We start from the raw sequence: 14,866 nt of genomic DNA, 5'->3' as shown, positions 1-14,866 counted from the left end.
TTGATGAAATTTGTGGTGTTTTTGAAAAAGCCACTTTAATATTATTGTGACATATTTAAAGGAAAGCACATGGATTTCTGGAAACCAGAATTTTAAACAACATAATATAATTACATCTTTTGGGGAAAAAATTGTTTATTTTCAGTAGTGTGTTTTATTCCAGGAAGCAAGTTTCATCATCATGATTTAAAATAATAAATTGAAAGATATAAAACTTAATAATGCAAATTAGCTTTTGTTGGTTGTGACGATGTACTTTGCTTTATGTGTATTTATATAATACCTCAGATACCCAAAATACTTATTAAATACCAGCATCTTTCTCACATTAACCTGAAAACTTACAGTAGTCACTTTTCTGCTTGCCTTTATTGCCAGACTAGTGGCATACACAACTGTCTTTTCTCACAACTAATGCCTTCAGTTATTTCTTAGATATGAGCTTAGGTATGTTACAGTTTTCAAAACTTGCTCAAGTAAGGCTTCATTCGGCGTCATTGTTAACTCAGTGGCTTGGGCTCTGTTGCATCTCCCAATAGTTTTTTAGAATATTCACTACTCTAGTTTTCAGTGACATTGTCTGTCTTGGTTCTTCTAAACTACTTCATGTGCATTCCTCTTGTAGGGTTCTCATCCTCCTAAATGCCGATATTCTTCAAGGCTTCTTCTTTTAGTGTCCTCAAGCTTCAAGTCACCCATGGCTACTCATCCTTTTCTTCTATTTACCATCTTCAGTTAGTCCCGAGTCCTAGAATCTCCTCTCCCTGAAAAATAATCTTTGCTGCTCCTTCTTGTCCCCTGTTCTTGCAACTGTGGTATTTCATCCTTCCCTTACTCGTGATAAGATTACTGATAATGGCTGGCCTTCTGATCTCTTGCTCTCCAATGTGCTAAAGCTAGAGAAGTCTTTAACACTTTAATCCCCTTCTGGGCATTTGCTTTTCTTGCAAAAGATTAATTGTCTTCTTTTTAATGTGGTTTGTTTTACATATGCTGTCTTATTTCTCACTACTCAGGACTTGTCTTCATCTCATTTTCATGCCTTCATAATTCTGAAAACATGTCATGCTAATTCTTGTCTCTGTGCTTTTGGTCATGATTTTTTTCTCCCACTCATCTGGAATCCTACACACCCAGTTCCTGTCCCAGCTCTTCCATGAGGCTTCAGGCCTTGCTGATTTCTCCTTTTGCTGAACCTGTCTTCACTTTTAATAGCATGAATACTGATGTATATATATCAAAACCCCCCTTTTTTAATCATTACTTAGAATTGTGGTAGAGTTGTCACTAAAGATTAAAAGTAGGTTCCATTGATAAGAGACCATATACTTTTTGGCATCCACTGCAGCAGTGCTGGGCCCATATTTTGGTGCTCAGTAAAGTTGATGATTGATTTAATTGATTAAATAGGTGACACTTCAACTTTCAAATAGAGACTTTGTTTTTAAAAAGTACTTAGCTTTATATTAGTTGAACAGCCGTGTACATGAACATGTAAAGTAGAATTTACTTTATGCACTATTTACTCCTATAGTTCTAAAAATACTGCATTTTGCTTCTCTTTTTTTGTAAACTGCTTTCTGGGTGCTTTTATTATTTAAAAATGTATTCTTTATCATAGGGATTAGTGAGAAGTATTTATGAGAGTTCTGTTAATGTACCTGTAACCTTAGGTATACCCAGGAGCTTAACATTGCAAAAATCAAGCTTTTGAAGAAAGAATAGCTTAAGTGCTGAATTTGAAATTGCCTGCTTAGTAGTTTTCTAAATGGTTTAGAAAAAATTAGTTGACAGGTTTGTTTCAAGTGATTTTGGAGCAGCCAATTTGTTCGTTTTTTAAAATTAATAAGGGCAGTCAATTTACTAATTTTTACTAATTTCATGGTTTTGCAAAGAGAAAAACAAGATCAGATGACATCATTCAATTTTTTTTTTCTTTTTTAAAAACTATACTGAGTTCTGGGATACATGTTCAGAATGTGCAGGTTTGTTACATAGGTATGCATGTGCCATGATGGTTAGCTGCACCCATCAACCCATCATCTACATTAGGTATTTCTCCTAGTGCTATCCCTCCCCTTGCCCCCTACCCCCCGACAGGCCCCAGTGTGTGATGTTCCCCTCCCTGTGCCCATATGTTCTCATTGTTCACCTCCCACTTATGAGTCAGAACATGCGGTATTTGTTTTTTTGCTTTTCTCTTCCTGTGTTAGTTTGCTGAGAATGATGGTTTCCAGCTTCACCCATGTCCCTGCAAAGGACATGAACTCATTCTTTTTTATGGCTGCATAGTATTCCATGGTGTATATGTGCCACATTTTCTTTATCCAGTCTAACATTGATGGGCATTTGGATTGGTTCCAAGTCTCTGCTGTTGTGAATAGTGCTGCAATAAACATATGTGTGCATGTGTCTTTATAGTAGAATGATTTATAATCCTTTGGGTATATACCCAGTAATGGGATTGTGGGGTCAGATGGTATTTCTGGTTGTATATCCTTGAGGAATTGCCACACTGTCTTCCACAATGGTTGAACTAGTTTACAGTCCCACCAACAGTGTAAAAGCATTCCTATTTTTGCACATCCTCTCCAGCATCAGTTTTTTCCTGACTTTTTAGTGATCACCATTCTAACTGGCGTTAGATGGTATCTCGTTGTGGTTTTGATTTGCATTTCTCTAATGGCCAGTGATACATCATGAAATTTGTTTCAGTTTCATTGGAACTGATAGAAATTGTCATTGATATTCCGTTTTAATATAAAGTCATTAACAGCCTTTCATCCTGTGTTTTTTGCTAATCATCCTTTGAACAGAATGGATGCTTTTATCTTTACTTTCACTACTACATTCTAAAAGAACAAAGATATTTTTATCATTCATTCAATAAAGAGTAGGTACCTACAGGTGTACAAAGCATTTTTTCTAGATTTAAATCTCAATCTGCGCTGGAGTTCTTAAATTAGGGCAATAATGTAGGTTTACAAAAGAGAGTATGATTTTGCATGAAAATGCACTGGGAATTGCTTTCATAGATGTATAAACAAATTCTGAAGAGAGAGAATTTCTTATGCCTGACAGGGCTAATTACAGATAATTTTGTGAAGGAGCTAGCATTTGAATTCATCTTTGGAAGCAGTTGGGATATTAGTGGCTAAGGATGGAAGTGGAGAGACTGTACTGTGTGAGACACGGGAGCAGGAGATACAGGGTGTGTGGCATTAGGGGGTGGGGGCTGGGTAGAAAATTTGGCTCTGGAGATAAGTGGGACCATATCTGGGAGGTGTCTGAATCTTAGACTATGGATTTTCTTCTCATATTCATTGGACATGAGGAATAATTGAAGAGAATTTTCATGACCAGAGGTGTGTTTATGAAAATTTGTCAGCACCGTTGAGTATAAATTGGAGCATCATGAAATTGGTAGTGAGGACGGTCCTAAACAAGACGTTGTAGTAGTATAAGTAAGAAATAATTGAAGCCTAAACTGAAGATAATGGCAGTAGGAATGCAAAAGAAGGAATGGACACAAGAGTGATTTCAAGAGACTCAGCAAAACTTGCTGCCATATTCATTTATATTTCCATGAATCCTTTTTGTCATTCTTTAAGTACATATTGTACAGGTACACTATTCTCCTTCAGTATATTCAGTGGTGGAAGGTAATTGATTAAACGATTTTAGTTTTGTAGCATCAAAGTCTGTTTACTATTGTGACAAATAACTGAGTTCAGGTTTGTTACAGAATTTAAAAGAGTTAAATATACCATTTGCATAAACAAAACAAAAGGGAATCAACAGTCTCAGTAATACTGATTAATGATTTAGGTATATTGGTAAACCCTCTTATCTGGGTTCTATGTTGTTAGTTTTATTTTCCATCACATTTTATTTTTGTTATCTCTGACGCACATATAAACATAAAGCACACAAAAGCTTTAGTTGGGAGAATTTAATTCTGTCCGAAATTCTATTCGGATTTTGAGTCTCACTCTTTGATTTCTCAAGTTCTGAGTCATGAGTGTTTGGGCATAAAAACCTGATGATCTTTTTTAAAATTTTCATTAGAATTGAACAAGCAAACAATCAGAATTGCTTAATTGAACTACATCTGAAACCAAATTATAGAGGTAGTTATAATTCTATCAACTTTTTGTGTCCTACGATCTTTCTCATTAGACAAGTCTGATAGGCTTTGTAAGCAGTATGTAAGACAGGTTTTCGCTGAAATGCTGCCAGTGTTGAAGAGGAGAACAGCTGATTTTCCACAGTGAGAAAGACAAGGAAACAGTCACAATTTTTTAAGATTAGTTGAGGAATACCATACTTGGCTTCTTGTTATTGAAATTTTTTGGTGTAGGTCTAACAATAAAAATCTTGTTAATATTGGTTCCATATGTATAGCTGCTTACTTGTTTCATGTAATACTTTCATCACAAAAAATATATATCTAATATTTCTGTGATAAATTATAAATACAGTATTGGTTTTGGTCCTTGGAAGAATAACCTTACAAACCTTTAAAGACTTTTAATTTTTATTTTTATTTTCTTTCCAGCTTTATTGAAGTATAATTGACAATTGAAAGACTAGTTGGTAATTGAAATTAGGACTCATTTTCATAGTCAGACAATGTTAATATTTAGGAGAAGAAATGATGATTTATTAATAACTTTACTCAAAATACCATTGCATAAAAATTATACATATAATAAAGTGATTAAGGGGCACCCACTTTTTATTTACTAATAACAGAATAATCAATAACTATTATTTGTAAAGTGAATTTTCTTTTATCCCCATGTCTGTCATTCTCTATTCTTAAAATATTTTCCTCTGTGAAACAAGCCAGCTAGGATAAGCCCCATGTTTTGTTTGATCTAGTTAATTTGACTTCCTTCTGTTTGCAATGTGTTATTATAAGGTGAAATATTTTCTGGAGTTATTTCTTAATCATTTTATTACTCCTCCTTCTTGTAGGGAAATGGCGTGCCATTGTTTCCTTCTTTTGTTTGCTAAGTTATCTGAATTTTATCTAAGCTGTAGTTTAGGTGGGTTAGCTTTAATAGTATTTGAAATACTGCTTTTGAATTAATATACTGCTTCTTTACTTCACCCGTTAAAATGTACTTTACCATTTAATTCTTTTAGTAGCACTGAGACATAAATAGGGCTGAGGATGATTTTATTTACATTTCCTAGATAAGAAAATTGATGGACTATCAATTTAAGTAACCCCCTAAGGACTAAGTTGAAATGAGAAATTAGGACTGACGTTAAGATATTGATTTTATTTCAAACAGCATTCAAGGAGAAGGTTAATAGTTATTTTACATAAAATTAATATAGAAATAGGAAGCACAAAGAATAAGCACCCCACATTTCTGATAGATACCACATCTAAATATCACCTATAAGATCCTCCTGAGTCTAGCCCTTATTACTTTTGTATCTTCATCTCACAGGGTTTCCCTTGTTTCTTTGCTGCATCCATGCTGACCCTTTTTTCCAGTCCCTTTGCAATTGCTCTGCCTCCTTTTAAAACAAAACTTTTGCCCTTGCTCATTTCTACTTTGTGCTGCCATTCCTTCTTCTTAGCATCAATAACTCCATTTTGCTGTTTAAATCTTATCTTCCTCAGAAAAGATGTTCCAGACTTCACCAAGTCAAATTCCTTTGCATAGCTCTTGGCACAGTTGTGGTGTTACTTTTGTGTGCATGTTAGTTTTATTCCTTCCTTTCTCCCACTGATCTGTAAACTCAGATCAGTGGGATGTGACTGGTCTGTTTTTATTCATTCTTGTGCCCTAGGTGACTAATAGCATAGCCATTGAGACATAATAGGTGCTCAGTAAATATTTGTTGGATGAGTGTTTGGGTTTAAGATAATATCTTTGCAAACATTTGCAGCATTATCTTTTAATATTTATAGCTAGCCAGTCATATATGCCAATTTCTGCATCTACCTATTTGTCCTCTTTAACAGTATATGCCACTAGCAGCAAAGCAGTAGTATGGATATTACTGGCAGGTTTAAGTCATTGATAAGTAAGTTAAAACAACAAACAAACAAGAAGGGAAGGGAGACCAAGTATTTAAAAAAAAAAAAAAAAAAGGAAGTGGGGCCAGGTGCGGTGGCTCAAGCCTGTAGTCCCAGCACTTTGGGAGGGCAAGGTGGCAGATCACCTGAGATCAGGAGTTTAAGACCAGCCTGGTCAACATGGTGAAACCCCATCTCTACTAAAAATACAAAAATTAGCCAGTGGCAGGTGCCTGTAATCCCAGCTACTTGGGAGGCTGAGGCAGAAGAATCATTTGAATCTGGGAGGCGGAGGTTGCAGTGAGCCGGGTTCGTGCCATTGCACTCCAGCCTGGGGAACAAGAGTGAAACTCCATCTCAAAAAAAAAAAAAAAAAAAAAAAAAAGTGATTTTCGTAGGGTTGTAGAATTACAGAGCTTGATGGAATACTGGGGTTTATCTAGGGAAATCTCTCTGTCTGTCTTCTAAAGCTTTTTATTTTGAAACTTTACCCAGTCTGCCTCAGTGTTAACATCTGTAGCACAATATCAATAGTAGGAAATTGACATTACTGTCATCCACAGAGCTCATTCATATTTCTCTAGTTATGCATGCATTGATTTGAGAGTGTATGTGTGTGTGTAGGCCAGTCATTTTTAAGATAATAGAAGTTTATAGAATTGTTTCCGTGACTTACTCAAAGCCACCAGGCCATGAGGTGAAATAATTGGTTTTTAAACTCTGTATTGCTGTCTGCCCAACAGCCATGAATTCTGTCATAAAATTCTACCAATATCAGGGATTGTTCATTAGCATTAGTGCCAGATTTAGACTAATCTTACAATATTGAAAGATATTAACTATGCCTTTTAGCTAACTGTGTTTATAATGACTCAAAAAATTTAGTTCTGTCAACTTGGATCTATGTCAAAAATTAGAATTAAAATCCTTCTTTTGTTTTTGCCCAGCAGGAGTTCTCTACTATTCAGGGAAAGGCCTAATTAAGGTTTCCTGAAAAATACTCTTTAATCACTTGGATTAGAATAAAAAAATGTTTTTAATCACATACATATCTGCTAATGCTTTTCTTCTAGTATCTAATTGCTTTGATAATAAAAAGTAGTAATAAAACTGGAGGACTAATGGATTTTAAACATGTAGTTTCTATACTGCACATATTATAAAATATGTACACTTAGTGCATTAAGTAGTATCTTAAACTTATACCTATGAAGTACTTACGGTCTAAAATTGATCAAGAGGCAACCTTACTTAGTATTTCCTGGAAGTAGCAGGCATTTACTCCTAACAAGAAGTACAAAGAAATTAATATAGAGTTTGATTGAGCGTTGGAGTCTGATTTTTAAAAATCAAACTCATTTCTGTCTTGCAAATAATTATATGTAATATTTCCTACTTTTTATAATTATAGAAAAATGACAGAACTATAAATTATTTTCTGAATCTATGGAATATTATTGATTGGGTCAGTAAGTTATCTATCATTGGACATAAACAGAAGAGTATATAGGTTTCCCTTGATTTTTTATTTTGAGGTTTAGAATTAAAGTCTTAATGAAGATTAGCTATTTCTTCCCTAAATGCTTTAAGTTATACCCGTGCAAAAACCTCTGATTTGTTTTTGTAATTTCACTAAAATAGGCTAGTTGGTGGGCTGTGGAGTATGTCTTAGGAATTTAAAATAAAAATAAATATTAAACTGCTTAAGTGAATCTGGTTCACGCACAAAAAATCCAAGAATTTGAATTTTTTACCAAGAAATTTTTTAAAAAAGATTTTGGGCCAAGAAACTTTTATTTTAGTAACAGTATGCTATGGTAAATGCAATTGGAAATGTAAGTAATTAATTTTATTGAATAAAATAAGAGCAAAACATTTCCCAATAGAAAAATCTCTTTGAATTGGCACTATTTCCAGCCCAATTGATTTTAAACAGGTATAAATTCATAGCAGAACCAGTTTAACTTAATTTGTAGAGCTCCTATCAAGCAGGTCCCACTGTGTACACGTTCTGTCTTTGGTGGAAGTGTTAGTTGATAGTTCATCTTGAAGCCAGTGGACGTTTTAAAGTTTCGTTTTTTCTTCTAATGTTTACAAATACGTTTCTTTAGTAATTTTAGGCTTGCTAGTTTGCTATGCTAGCTTATATTTTGTTATTAGGGAGTGCTGATTCCCTGTTTCTAAATGTCCCATCTTTTTTTCTCACTGAATTTTTTCACTTCAGAAACGTGATAATGGGACACTAAAACCACGTGTAGTTTACCATTGCTTTATTGTTATTCTAGGTATTATTAAACAGTGTACATGACCTTTCCCCCATCTGATCCCTCGTCTGTTTGAGAAAGTAGATAACCAACCAGGATTTGTAAAGGAAAACAATAAGAACAGTGTTTGGCAGCTTGCTGGGTCAGCTTGGGGTTTATACATATTTCTTTCTCTCAGACTTTGAGTTTATGACTCCACCAATCGTAAAAAAGAGTAAGCATAAAACAGATCTTTTAGTAGATATTCTGGGATTAAAAACAAATCCAAGATGGTAATGAGGTTATTGTTTTGCTTGTGATTCTTGGTAGACTGTATGTATGTTTAAAAAATACGTCTCAAGGTGCTGTTTGTAGACTCATGAGTGGCTGGCTCTGTGATGGGAGCATCTACTGAGCTGGTAATATAGCCTCCTGCTAATCATCTGCCAGCTTCTAAGCTGCTCAAGGAGTTAAATGACTATTGATACAATTTTTAAGGAGTGGAATTCCATTCTTGTCATTCAGTCCATGTTAATAATCTCCTATGATGAAACTCAAGTGTTGGGTATATTTGTTTCCTGAGCTCCTCATAGACAGAATATGTGTTTATATACATAATACTTTTTAAACTACTTCTGATGTTATTATAACAAGGTTAAGTATAGTAAAACCAAAGTTATTTTTTAAGATTTGCTTTATGTGTGTATTTGTCTGCTTCTATCTGTTTCTCTGTTTCATTGGTTTATCCAGATATCTTTCTATACATTCACTGCTGTGTCTCTGTTGCCCAGATGTGTGCATGCAGGTAGCTGAACTCAATAAATATGAGCTAAGTGAATGAATGAATGTTCCTAAATGGTGGGTTATTTTGTCTTTTAAGCAGCTGACAGTGATTCTGATCTTACAATCTAAAAGCTACAATTAAGTTAAATAATACATAGTATTAGGAATTTTTCTTAATTTATTTTCAGTGCACCTATTTTTGAATATACTCTTGCATTTATCCTAAAGTGGTATTTAAAAACTGTTACAGGAAAGCATTTGTATCAGTTATTTCTATAACTGGTTTCTATAAATCAAATAAACAATGAATACTTATTTTTTTGAAGTATTTGCAATGAATAATACCTATTAATGCTATTCTCATCTTCAGTATATTTTAACCTGAATGCATATTACTGTTGGTGGCTCAAATAGTGAGATTTAAGTTATAGATTTTGTTATCTACAAGGAACAGTTATTATATGTTTACTATTTGCAAAACAAAAGAAATATAAAATATGACTCCTGCCTTCAAGAAACTTAAGAATATAGTTGGATATAGTGTAATGACATAAGACAGCCTAGTATACAGCATGAAACTGGCATAAAGTTTATATTATGAAAACACAAATCTTGTCCTGATGGAATTTGAGGTGAATGAGTACTTGGACAACTTACCTGTAAAATAAAGACTACAAAACAAATACACAGACAGGTCCTTAGAGAAACACATATTACTAAAGATGTGGGACAGGAATAGTTTAAAGTTCTTTTATAAGTTTTTGTATTATGCTAAAGATTTTTAAAAATAAATTTTCTTCTTTAAAGTTTGTAGGTATTTTAACAAAACATCATTTTATATGAAAAATGGCTTTGTAGAAGGTTGGAAAGTTAACTTAATATTTTCTTTTAAAATTTATATGGAAGATACTTTTCATCTTGGTTTTATAAGGCTCAGTTGAAGACAAGTGTTAGCACTGAAGCTTAAATAGTCAAGCTGGCCAAACAGCCAAAGGATGAAGAATATTTTTTAGGAAAAGTTCTGTAAACTTAGGTTCCTTATTGGTGGCTTGTTTTCTAATTTTATAACATAGAGCAGTTACATATTTGGTACCTACACAATGATAGTGTAATGATTGAGCATTCACTGATGCGTCAAGGGATCCCAATTCTAGTCTTGTTTATATTTCCAACTAGCTGTATCATGCAAGTCCTCTGAGTTCCTTTACTTATCTAATAATTCATGGAGTTACACCACACCATCTCTAAGGTCTTTTCCTTATGTTGATATATTAGATTCTACTTCAAAAGAAGTTATTCTGAATAATCTTTGCACAAACTCACAGTATAGTCTTGAGAAGGATCTCAGTTTTGTTTTGCTTTTTTTTCTTTAAAGCAAATAAGGGCTTTTAAAAATAAATTCTCATTATGTTTTGTGCCATATATATAATTACATATATAATTATAAAAATATATAAAAATGTATGATTATATCCAACTCTGATGAAATTATGTTTTTCCATTAAATTGTATGTGTTTCTCTGAACATAGCATTTTACTTCACAAATAAAACTACGTATTGAACTGTTAAAAGGGCTTACTGGACACATACCAGATTCTCAGGATTCTTTTCAAGATTATATTGCTAGTTAGTGCAATAATAGAATCACTTGTAGTGGAGAATATCTCTACCTACGAGGTCTGGACATGTTGCCCAACCTGTTGACGAACTCTTGGGCTCAGGTGATCCTCCCATCTTGGCCTCCAGAAATGCTGGGATTACAGGTGTGAGTCATTGTGTCCGGCCATATCACAATTTTTTGAGGAAAAGTAGAATCTTTAAGAAACTAAGTGACTAATCTTTCTCCAAAATTTAATCTGGTAAAATTTATTTAGGTGACATTTGAATGTATTAGCAGAAATTTACTTGAAAAGTTAAAGTTTCCTTTCATATAATGGTATTCTATTGGATGTATGTGTGATGTACTGTTCTGAGTACTAACTGACTTAAATGTTTAATTTGGTGTTACTCAAAATTAACTTATTGCTATAGTTAGATAGCAGTGAATGGGCCTAAAAGAACTTGTTCGTGTCCCTGAGCAGCTCAATAACAGTAGTCTAGCAATTCATATGATTCCATTTTTAGTTTTGTAACAAAAATGAGTTGCTTAAAAAAATGTTTTTTAAAAAGTTTTGGAAGCAACAATGAATGTTTTACACAAATCAGCCTCAATTAAATGTCTTTAATTCTGGTAAATTAAGATTTAGTTTTTTAAGTATTCCGTATTATTGACCAGTATTTTAACAGTTTTTGGATATTTTTGCCATATCTCCTTTTTGTGCATTTCTACCCATCAATTTGCCACTGAAAATTAAAAGTAACCTGTTGCAGGATAGTATTTCAATGAAAAAAAAATTAAAAGTAACTTGGTATGACATGCCTGCTTCCTATGGCATGTCTGTATTCTTGGAGTTGGTTTTCAGCCAGCTATTTGGCAAAGCTTACTGAGGAGTTATGACTCATCATATCTTTGTGACCTTTAAAAAGAATATCTACTTGCTGTAACAGATAGGGATCTCATACAATTTCTGTTTTTTTTGTTTTGTTTTGTTTTTGAGGTTTTAGTATTAGGTCACAAATCCATATAAATAGTTACCACTTCTATTTTTGTTTTGAAGTAGAGTTTTGTGAATATTTGAGAATATAGACAGCTTCCCATTGAGGACTGTATTCCTTGTCCAGAGATTTCATTTCAGTGGTAAATATGGTTAAGTTTGTTACAAGGTATTTACGTGAGTATGTACAGAAGTGTATTCATCTATGGATTAATTCAACACGTATTATATGTAATGACATCTTAAAGTGAGAATTAAAAATCTGTCTGAATTACTGAGATTTTAAACCCAGAATCAATTTCATTCACTTTGTTCTTTCTTGAGCAAAATGTCATTTTAAAGTGAAAATTAAAAATCCCACTGAATTTCTGAGTTTTTAAACCCAGAATCAATTTCATTCATCTTGTTCTTTCTTTAGCAAACTTTTCTCCTGTAGAGTTCCCCATATGTAGACCATGGGAGGAATAGGTACTGTGGGAACATAGTGGTTCATGTGACTGGCTTCCTATCCTTAAGAATAATTTTTTTCTGTTTTTTTTTCTTTCCCTTTTCTCCCTCCCTCTGTTTCATCCTTTCTTTTTTCTTGAGAATAATATAGTGGAGATATGTGAATATAATTCAAGGTAATAAAAAAATTAATGTCCTACTACTGATGCTGGCAAAGTGGTATGCGGCTTCAGAGAATAGAGTGATTAATTCCAGTTTCAGGGACTGGAGATAGTTTCACTACGAGATGAATGGATTTTGATAAACACCCATGTGAGGGAAGGCTCTTGCAGCCTGGAGCCATAGGACATGTAAAGGGTTTTTAATGAACCTGGCAGTTGAGGGAATAAAATACAGTAGTATAAGAATTTGAGTCATTGGTTGGGTGGGGCGGCTCACGCCTGTAATCCCAGCACTTTGCGAGGCCAAGGCAGGCAGATTGCTTGAGGCTAGCAGTTTGAGACCAGCCTGGGCAACATGGCAAAACCCCGTCTCTACCAAACATACAAAAAATTAGCTGGGTGTGATGGCACATGCCTGTAATCCCAACTATTTGGGAAGCTGAGGCACAAGAATCGCTTGAACCTGGAAGGCAGAGGTTGCAGTGAGCTGAGATCGTGCCACTGGGCATCCCAGCCTGGGTGACAGGGTGAGACTCCCTCTCAAAAAAAAAAAAAAAAAAAATTGGGGGACGTATGTTTTGAGGAGAGATGTAATAAGAAATGTGGCTGGGATTTTCTTGTTTGGGCTGGAGAGAATGAATGCCATGCTCAGAAATGCGAACTTTATAAAAATTAGGGTACCATTGGCATTTATTTCAGGAGGCAAATGAAGTGATCCGACCTGTGCTTTAGAAAGATGATGGTGGCAGAGTATGGAAAATGTGTTAAAGGTGATAGATTGGAAGCAGTGGAACCAATAGGTGGCCATGGGCTATTGTTTGCATAAGTGATGGTAAGGGCCTGACCTCTCAAACAGCAGCTACTATGGTGGTGGGTATGGAAGTTACCATGCAGTGAAGAAGAGGAACTGATAAATATAATGTTGCTTATTTTTTTTTAGATGGTTGGTATGGAGGGTATTAGAGATGGGATACTCTCCCACTGTGGAGTGAGGATAAAGGAAGGCTGTTCTACTATAGGGGAATATCTAAATGGATTCAAGGATCCTTAAAGATCCTTGAAAATAAAGAGGAGGTAAAAACTAAAGAGAAATAGAAACAAAGAATGGATATAACTGATGTTGGGAGCTGATGAACTTTAAAGACAACAGTATCCAACAGAAGTATCATGTAAGTACAGGTAAATTTAAATTATCTAGTAGCTATATTAATATTAACGTAAAAATAAGCAAATATAATTTTAACAATCTATTTTATGTAACCTAAAATATTTAAAATATTATGTCGGGGTGTATTCATTGTAACAAATTCTTAATGAGATATTTTACATTTTTTTTTTTTTTTTTTTTTTTTTGAGACAGAGTCTCGCTCTGTCACCCAGGCTGGAGTGCAGTGGCGCGATCTTGGCTCACTGCAACCTCCACTTCCTAGGTTCAGGCGATTCTCACACCCCAGCCTCCCAAGTAGCTAGGATCACAGGCGCCTGCCACCACGCCCGGCCAATTTTTTTTGTATTTTTAGTAGAGACAGTGTTTCACCATCTTGCCCAGGTTGGTCTTGAACCCCTGACCTCATTATCCACCCATCTCAGCCTCCCAAAGTGCTGGGACCACAGGCGTGAGCCACCACACCTGGCTTTACATTTTTTTATACTATTTGAAATTCAGTGTGTGTCTGCATTTAGAGCCTATTTCAATTTAGAGCAACCACATTTGAAGTGCAGAGTAGCACACATCCTGAGTGACCACCATTTGGGCATTTGAGATTTAAGAAGTCAGTTTTTTAAAGTCCTCTATGATTTTTATGTGTATATTAAAAATGTTGAAGCTAGGCAGTTTAAGTGTGGAGGCATTAGAGTGCCATGTGAGAACTAACTTCATAAAGTTGTAGCCTAAGAGAAAAACACACAGACTCCTGAGTGAATAGAAGAAACTTACTCTCAACATTACCCTAAAAATCACTCCTGTAATTGAATGTCTTGCTATTTTCATGAACTGTTTCTAGTTGACAATGTTATTAAGCCAGCAATGTATTTTTTGGGGGGAAATGTAACTTAAAAATTATAGTGAAAAGGTAAGTGACCCCTTCAAGGAGTATAACAAATTTAAGTTCATTCTATTATCATCAAGAATGTATACCCAGCTTTATCAACTTTGTTATATTAATCAACTTCCAGATTATTTTGATTTTCTACTGAGAATTGACTGCCTCCTTACTCCCACCCCCAGTTAGAATATTGGAACAAATAACTAAAACTATTGACTTCATAGATTTCGAGGATGCAGAGTGGGGCTCAAGTGAGCCACAACTCCCTGTGCCTTACCTGACTTTCGACTTGAGAATGGTGGAAGTTATAAACAGTGCTTTGAGTTAGGCTTCTTTTTAGTAACTTTTGAATCATGAGGAGGTAGGTGGTCCACTCCAGGAAAATGAACTCTGAATGTCTTTATGCCACCCTTGACACTTTGAAAGGAGCTGTATTTAATAGCAAATAGCACTTACGGAGGAGAATCTGAGACATGCAAACCGCCATACAAAGATAAATCAACAGGAGCTTGAAAAATAAATTGCAGGCCTCATAAATTCACAGCCTCTCTT

At 34.6% G+C, this 14,866-nt stretch overlaps 1 protein-coding gene across 15 annotated transcripts in view; it reads left to right on the top strand.

Moving 5' to 3' along the window:
* Window positions 1-14,866, top strand: part of CBLB (Cbl proto-oncogene B) — a 268,224-nt gene that overhangs the window by 51,168 nt on the left and 202,190 nt on the right. The window lies entirely within an intron of this gene.

This window comes from Symphalangus syndactylus, chromosome 21 (genome assembly GCF_028878055.3).
Source record: "Symphalangus syndactylus isolate Jambi chromosome 21, NHGRI_mSymSyn1-v2.1_pri, whole genome shotgun sequence".
In the NCBI taxonomy this organism is placed as follows: domain Eukaryota; kingdom Metazoa; phylum Chordata; class Mammalia; order Primates; family Hylobatidae; genus Symphalangus; species Symphalangus syndactylus.
This window is presented reverse-complemented; position numbering and strand designations above follow the sequence as displayed.